Raw genomic sequence first — 8,007 nt, 5'->3', positions numbered from 1 at the left:
TTAGCTGAGGGCTTGACATGAATGGCCTTTATTATATTGAGGTACATTCCTTCTATACCTAGTTTTCTGAAATAGTTTTTTTTTATCATGAATGGATATTAAATTTTGTCAAATGCTTTTTTTGCATCTATTGACATGATCATATGATTTTTATCCTTCATGTTGTTAATGTTTATATCATGTACATTATGATCAAGTGAGATTTATTCCAGGGATGCAAGGATGTTTCAATATCTGCAAATAAGTCTTTCATTTATGTTTGTTTAAGTAACCATATGTCCCAATTTTCCCAGGACCATCCTACTTTATACCTGTTGCCTTGGGGTAATTAAAAATAGAACCCCCTCAAATAAGCACATGAAAACATGTTCACCATGGTTAGTCATTAGGAGTATGCACATTAAAGCCAAAATGAGATATCACTACACACCCACTCAATGGCTCAAATTATAAACACTGACCACCAATTGTTGCTGAAGATGAAGATGTGGAGAAACTATACTTTTAATACATTGTGTAAAGAATGTAAAATGGTGCAACCACTTTGGAAAATTATTTGATAATTTCTTAAAAACTTAAATACACCTACCATACCACCCAGCCATTTTATGCCTAGATATTTACATGTGGAAAATGAATACATATGTCCATACCAAGACTTTTACATGAATGTTCATAGCACCTTTCTTTGTAATAACTCTAAACTGGAAACCCAAATGTTCATCAATAGGAGAATGGACAAACAAATTATGGTATAGCCGTACAGAGGAACACTACTCAGAAACAAATAGGAAAAAATTATTGAAACAACATATAAGAATCTCTATGTGAAAGATGTCAAACAAAAGAGGACCTAGTATATGATTCTGTTTATATAAAATTCTAAAAAAGCAAACTTGTGACCAAAATGAGGTCAGTGGTTGCCTGGGAATAGAAAAGGGGGATGAAAGGAGAGATTACAAGGTGACACAAGGAAACTTTTTGGGATGATGAATATGTTTATCATCTTGACTGTGGCAAGAGTTTCACAAGTATATGCCAAAACTTACCAAAGTGTAAATTTAAATGGGTAAAGTTTATTATATATCAATTATACCTCAATTACACATTTTTAAAAATGCCACCTTTCACTCTCAAAGGTATTTCAGCTCAAATGTTGGTATTATTCTTTCTTAGTCTGGGTGCTGATTTCATAGATTTTTAAGTAGGGTATTGTGATTTATTCAGTTTGTGAAAATCTACTTATAATATGTGTACTTTTCTGTATATATATATTATACTTCAATCAAAACATTCCCCCCCCCAAAAAAAGCCTGAAATATTCCCTGAGGGAAACATGCAGGAAGTGTTCCAGTTGGAAAGTAAACTAAAGGATGACCCTATCCTTTGTATTTTTATTTTTTTAATGCTAGAGAAAAGAAAACTAAGACTATAAACAGCTTGCAAAAAGCCACAAAAATAGTAAATATTTCCATGGAGACTTCAGCTAGTTTTTTCTTTCCTGAAAAATCTATGTGCTTTCCTATGCTTTTCAGGCCAGTGAAAGAACTGGTCTCTCTTTAATGAAGGATTATTATGTTAAAAAATAATCATCTTATTTATGATCATCCCTTATATATTTATGTCATAATTCATGATCATTCACAATAGATTTGTTCAGAGCCGAAGAATAATATTCATTTCAATACTCCAGCAAGTTTTGGGACACAAAGAAACTGACTTTTGTCAATTAGTTCAGTGGTACCAATATGGTCTTTGGGACAAGAAGCTGTATTAGAAAAGGATTTTAAGAAAACAAAAGACCTATGATCCTGGAGTCCCTGGATCGAGTCCTGCATCGGGCTCCCTGCTCAGCAGGGAGCCTGCTTCTCCCTCTGACCCTACCCCCTCTCATGTGCTCTCTCCCTCTCTCTCATTCTCTCTGGCTCAAATAAATAGATAAAATCTTAAAAAAAAAAAAAAAGAAAGAAAACAAAAGACCTAATCTCAGGAAACAAACTGAGGGTTGCTGGAGTGGAGGGGAGTGGGAAAGATGGAGTAGCTGGGTGATGGACATTGGGGAGGGTATGTGCTATGTGTATGGTGAGCACTGTGAATTGTGTAAGACTGATGAATCACAGACCTGTACCCCTGAAACAAATAATACATTATATGTCAATTAAAAAAAAAAATACCTCCCACTAGTGGATAATATAATACTGAGGATAGAGTGAAATGACTAGTAGAAGATAGTAATATACTTATAAGCATTTTGAGATAGTGAACACTTAAGAAGAAAAAAAGTCCATGCATTGATATGGATTTTTATGTATTTTGGTGCCAGCAACTCAGTGGAAATCTTTTCTCTGTGGAAGATATTTTTTTATTACCAGGGTAAAAAGAAACAAACAAATCTTTGATATTAAGTAGCAATTTAGTTTAGAAATTGATTAATATTATAAAATAATAAACTGCCTTTTAAGTAATATGGCTTATAGCATTTTAATAAATACTCCTTAAAGATTAAGTTATATTAATATGATGCTTTGCATACAGTAGGCCATCAAAGTGGCATAGACTAATTTCGATTCATAGCTGGTTTAGGGGAAGCAGAGAGAGGGAAAAGGTAGTAAGGCAGATAGGGAAGAAGGAAAAAATAGGCATAGTAGAGCAAGAGACAGCAGAGAAATGTTCTGTTGGTTTCTAAAATAAATCATTTTTAGTGATCTTCAGCTGTTACTTGACGCTCTAGCTACTTATAGAGTGTAGAAGATTCTATGGGTTGCCTATTCAATATCTACTTCCTTATATGCATATGTTAAAATGACCCTGATTTTGTTCAAATAGCTGTCCTCCATGTGGCCATCTACTCAGAGAGTCTGGTCCCATTCCCAGCCCCAGAGGGTAAATCCTAATTGGTCTAGGGCATTCTCATTTTCCTTGCCAGTAATTGTTTTAGAAAGGACACATGACCCAATTCTGACCAATCAGAAACGAGAAATCTGCTGGAAGTTTCTAGGAAAGGATTTCTCACTCTTAGATAAGACACAAAAAAGACACCTTCCTCTTCTCTATTTGGGCAATATTATATCTAAATGTGACTCCCAGAGCTGCTTCCACGACTTTCCTATCATGAGACAAAAAAGTCTGGAAAAAGTTGATACCTAGAGAAGAGCAAAACTGAAAATTGGAAAGAATGTAGGCCCTTGATGATGTGATTGAGACACTAAATTATCCAGCCCTGGGGTTACTACTCACCAGCCAAATGATCTCGAAGATTGATCTGGGCCTCAGTTTCCTCAACTATAAAATGAGGAAGATGAATTTTTGACTTGATCCAACTGGGACCTTCAGCTCCATTATCATCCCATGGTTTTCGAAATCCATAAACCATTTCAATGAAGTTACTGCACTCTTCTTGCTGGTGAAAATATATAACCCAGGGAATGCAAACATCAGTAAACTCTAACATGATTTTTTCAGGGTCATTTCTAGGAACACGAGTTTTAAAAGTTGCCTAGGGCCAAGCTATTAAAAGATTTCCAGGCATTCCAAATATCAAAAGCTGATAACATGCTCAGTGTTATCATAATGGAAGAAATAATTGGTAAGAAGCTCAAGGAAGTGCTGAGAAGCAGAACCTAGGCTGGAACTCCCAACATTCCTGTTATTATATTGATCACAATATAAAAAAAGAGATGGGCTAAGCCAGGCAATCTCACCTCACCCATTTTTCTTTGGGTCCTTAGACGTTCATATTAAGGTATTTTGTAACTTGGTGACTTTCACGCTACTCTGACTTTACAATTTTGAAATTTCAGCTTAAATGAGATGAAATGGAATTGTCTTTTGCACCAGGAGGTCACGAGAACTATTCTATCTCTTTTGCTTTCTGTGGTGTTGCTGCTACCACCTGTTAACTAATATCCAATGTTTCAAAACCATTTTCTCTTGGTATGGGTGTGTTAATGTTTCAGAATTGCCTGACCTTTCAAGAATTTACTATTTATTTTCAAGGCAAAAAGAAAAGAAAAGAAAAAAGGATTTTACATCAAATGAGGTTTTAAGCTAAATGAAATGCAAGGCCTATCCCACTCTTGAGAATCCCTAAGAAGTAAACATTTTCCCCAATGGAATTTTTTCTATTTTCAAAAGCAACTATCAGTGTTTCCAAGTTATTGATAGAAATGGAAGTTTTTAAGTCTTAATCCATCTAAAGCCTGCCTTATGTGTAGGCCAAGAAGTGGAGATTTTCAGGTGTCTTGGGATGTTCCTATTTGTCCAGCATCTGTGCTTGAAATGCCTGCATAAGGCAATTAACCTCCACCTGGGATAGGCTTCTCCTCTTCCTAGAAAAGATGGAAAAGAGAGCTCTTGAAATATTTTTCCAGGCTCAAATTTCTATGAATAATTATGATATGAATTAGGAAATTAGTAAAGGCTATTTTACTTTCTTTCATATATATTGAATATTTATACCTGTAATGTACAAGGTGCTATGCTTTTATTTTATGCAAAAGTTAAAGTGTTAGGGCCAGACAATTAAGCCAATAGAAATGTAGACATCACCTTAGAAACCCTGGACAAAGAAAACAAGTGATAGAGCTAGTGGCAGGAAGGGGTAGGTAGAAAATCCTGCAATTTGTGGCTTAAATTAAATTGTATCTTAGTTTCCCATCTATAAAATGATAGTACATTGAATGCTTTTGGCTATTAATAAAAGCTACCTGTTTATAAAGGACTTAAAATGTTATGAATTATTGCAGAGCAAATATAAGCTTGACTTGGGAATCTTAAAACTTATGATATTCTCACCAAATGCTTTTTAAAAAGTGCTCAAACTCTCTTTTGGTCATAATGGTTCTAACATTGCAAATATCACTGTCAAAACCACAGGTTTTCTCTGACCAGAGTCTTCTTTGGACGTAATGTTAGGGAAAGCCAGCCCATTTTCATCGCCCTGCCTCATTTCCTCTCCTTTGTCTTTTCCAAGGATGCCCTCTATTCCAAGGTTGCCCTCTATTCCTAATTCCACCCATAATTCTGTTTAGTAATAAATTCTGCAGACTATCTGCAAGCTTTTCGGAGTTAGCTCATCATACCAGACCTGAATCTCTGAGCTGTTCACTCAAACGTCTGTTTTCGACAAGCTTGGAGTCTCTGCCGTGCCTTAGATTCCTTTCTCCTCTCTCCCTTCCCCTGGTGGGCTTGTCCATGAATACAGCATTTGCCTCAGTCACCCTGTTTGCCTTCTCACCTTCCTTAGCTAAGAGTAATGCCTCTTTTCCTAGGATCAAGCAGGTCCTGCGAGGCAATCCTACAAAACAAGTCATCGATATCTTAGAACTGAGCACCAGACAATATTTTCCAGTATTATGGCTGGCCTCCTGGCTTAAACACTATTCCTCCTCCTTTCAGAAGCAGTCCCAACTTTTGTTTGAGATCCACCTTTGCCCCCCATTTTAGTCAAATAGGATAGGCCTCTATTCTAAGCCCTAGAGGATGAAGTTTGGGACCCAAGAGAGCCTGTTCCCACAATAATTGATTCAGAGGTGGGAATGTGACCTAAAATGAACCAAGCAGAGAAAATGATAGGACTTCCCCTAGAAGTTGTAGGATAGTTGCTTTTTCTTCTTTGGTTAAATTTAAACCTGAAAGGTTATAACTGAAGCAAGTTTGACCTTAATATTTGCAGGTCACAGAACAATAAAACAAATACAGGTCTATGTTCTAAACATGGAAACATATGCCTAAATATGTAAAAATTATAAAATCAAACACAATGTTAAATAACAAATTGTTGTTTTCTCCTATCTGGATGAATATATTTTCATAATGACCTGTAAGTTCAGGTTAAAATTCTCAGACCTAGATTTCTAATTTGGAACATGAAAAGGTCACACATAGTTTAGCTCATCTCTTCTTCTCACTCTTGCCTCAATTCTGTACCACAAGAGGATTAATAAGCCATGTATGAATACCTCAGACTGTTCATTCGAACTCTATACACATCTTCTGCAAACAACTAACTCTTGGACCTAAAGGTAGGCAAATTGGCAATTTAGTTCACCCTTAGGTGGATAGAATCAAGGAAGAGGCCTACATAGGGCTGAGAATTAGCTTGGAAATTTTTGGCAGAGAATTCTTGGGTCTGTGGTACCCAGATTATAATCTAGAGGGATATGAAAAGATTCTAGGGGAGTACAAGCCTTTGGCTCCAGAGCTCTTTGCACCATGGGGAGGGGACATGGCTGGAGGAGAGCCGGAGAAAAACTCTCTATAGTGCAAAGTCCAGGGGAGGGGATCCTTTTGCCTGGATCTAAGGGTAGCACTTAGATGCAGGAAACCATCTTACAACCATGAGGGTAGAACCTATCTTAGAATAAATCCAACATAACAAAGAGGAACAAGCCAAACCAAGAGATGGAGGTAACTGGGTTATGTTTATATCACATGAGACTCCATATAATAAGCCACACCTAAAGCTAACCTCATCCTGGGACTATCCATTTTATGAGCTGATTCATTTGTTTTTTTGGTTAAGCCAATTTGGGGTGAGATTTCTGTCACTTGCCAACTGAAAGAATCATGTCTGATATAGGCTTCTTAATGGTGTTGTGTGAATGACTCATGTCTGGGCTGCTCTGCTTCCTAAGACTGTGGGGTTAACCTTGATCTAACCAATCTCCTCAAATGAAAGAGTTCCCCTACCTCCTCCCATATACCCTGGTGGGGAGGGGCTTCCATGTCCAATGTCTTGACAATCTCTTCTTTGTCAGCCCCATTTGCCTAGGGACCAGCCTGCCTCATACCTACATTCTCCTAGTTTGTAAATGGAAGGAGCTTTCAACTGCCAAACAATAATCCACTCATTAAAGCATTGCTAAATTTATAACACCCAACAGTTGAGCCAACTGAAAATAGGCCTCAATGTGATAAACCACAAAGAAAAGACTCAAACAACCTAATGAACACTATAGTCTTGAAAGCATCAATTCTTCATTATCAGCATCCTCAGTAAGGACAGTCCAAACATGTAGAAAGGAAATAAATACTCCTATTTTGAAAACTGGTTCTTCTGTTTATTGACAGGTAGCATTCATAATTTAAGAAGATGTGTATTTGTGTAAAAGTTTTGTTTCCTAGTTCCCATCTCCAATGGTCCATCTGATGTTAGCCCCAGTTAATAAAGGTTCAGCTCAGAATTCTGGCCCCCTAACAGAGACTCTAAACCCTAGAAATTAACTTTCTGAGGTCATATAGAACACTACATGATAATGAATGAATGAATAAATAAATGAAAGAAAATACTTTATCAATTTCAATTGATATATCACTACTTTCCCCATGAAACCATGCCCCAGTGAAGTGTGTGATTTTTTTTTTTTTTAACCAAGAAAAGTATTGAAGATGGGGCCATACATGTATATTTTTAAAAGTGAATATCACAACATAAACTTCTCTGGACATTAACCCAACTACAATGAATCCCTAGTTATCTAAGAAAAATTGTCCCCTGCTCCCATAGATGGAAGGTATGTCTGCTTTATTCATACACATGCCTCATCACCACTGCATTCACCTTTGGCCACAGAGAGGAAGGGAATGGGAGCAGGAATAAAGTTGACAAGCAAAGAAACAAAGATGACAGACCAAGATGAGAGACCACAAAGAGACTTGCATACACAAAGCAAGAGTGATGGCCAAGGATCATGACAGCTTTCAGTTCCTGGTTCTACTCTCATCTGAGGTCCACCTTTGATTCCTGCCTATTAGCTCTGAGAAATTCCCCATAGACTTCCAAGAACAAAAAAATTTTTTTTTCCTCTTTAGGCTAGGTCCAGTAGGTTTTTGCTAATTCAAATGGAAATTCTTAGCAAACATATGCTTTATAAAAGTTTGTCTTCTAATTTGTGTACAATCATGGATTTTCAGCTCATTAAACTTTAAAGAAAATCTCAAGAGTGACTTGTTTTGGTCTAAGCATATTCTGAAATTCTGCAATTATTGTCTAAACAAGAATTTGCT

This window comes from Leptonychotes weddellii, chromosome 12, assembly GCF_054177405.1.
Source record: "Leptonychotes weddellii isolate Sample4059 chromosome 12, ASM5417740v2, whole genome shotgun sequence".
NCBI lineage: Eukaryota > Metazoa > Chordata > Mammalia > Carnivora > Phocidae > Leptonychotes > Leptonychotes weddellii.
Note: the sequence above shows the minus strand (reverse complement) of the source record.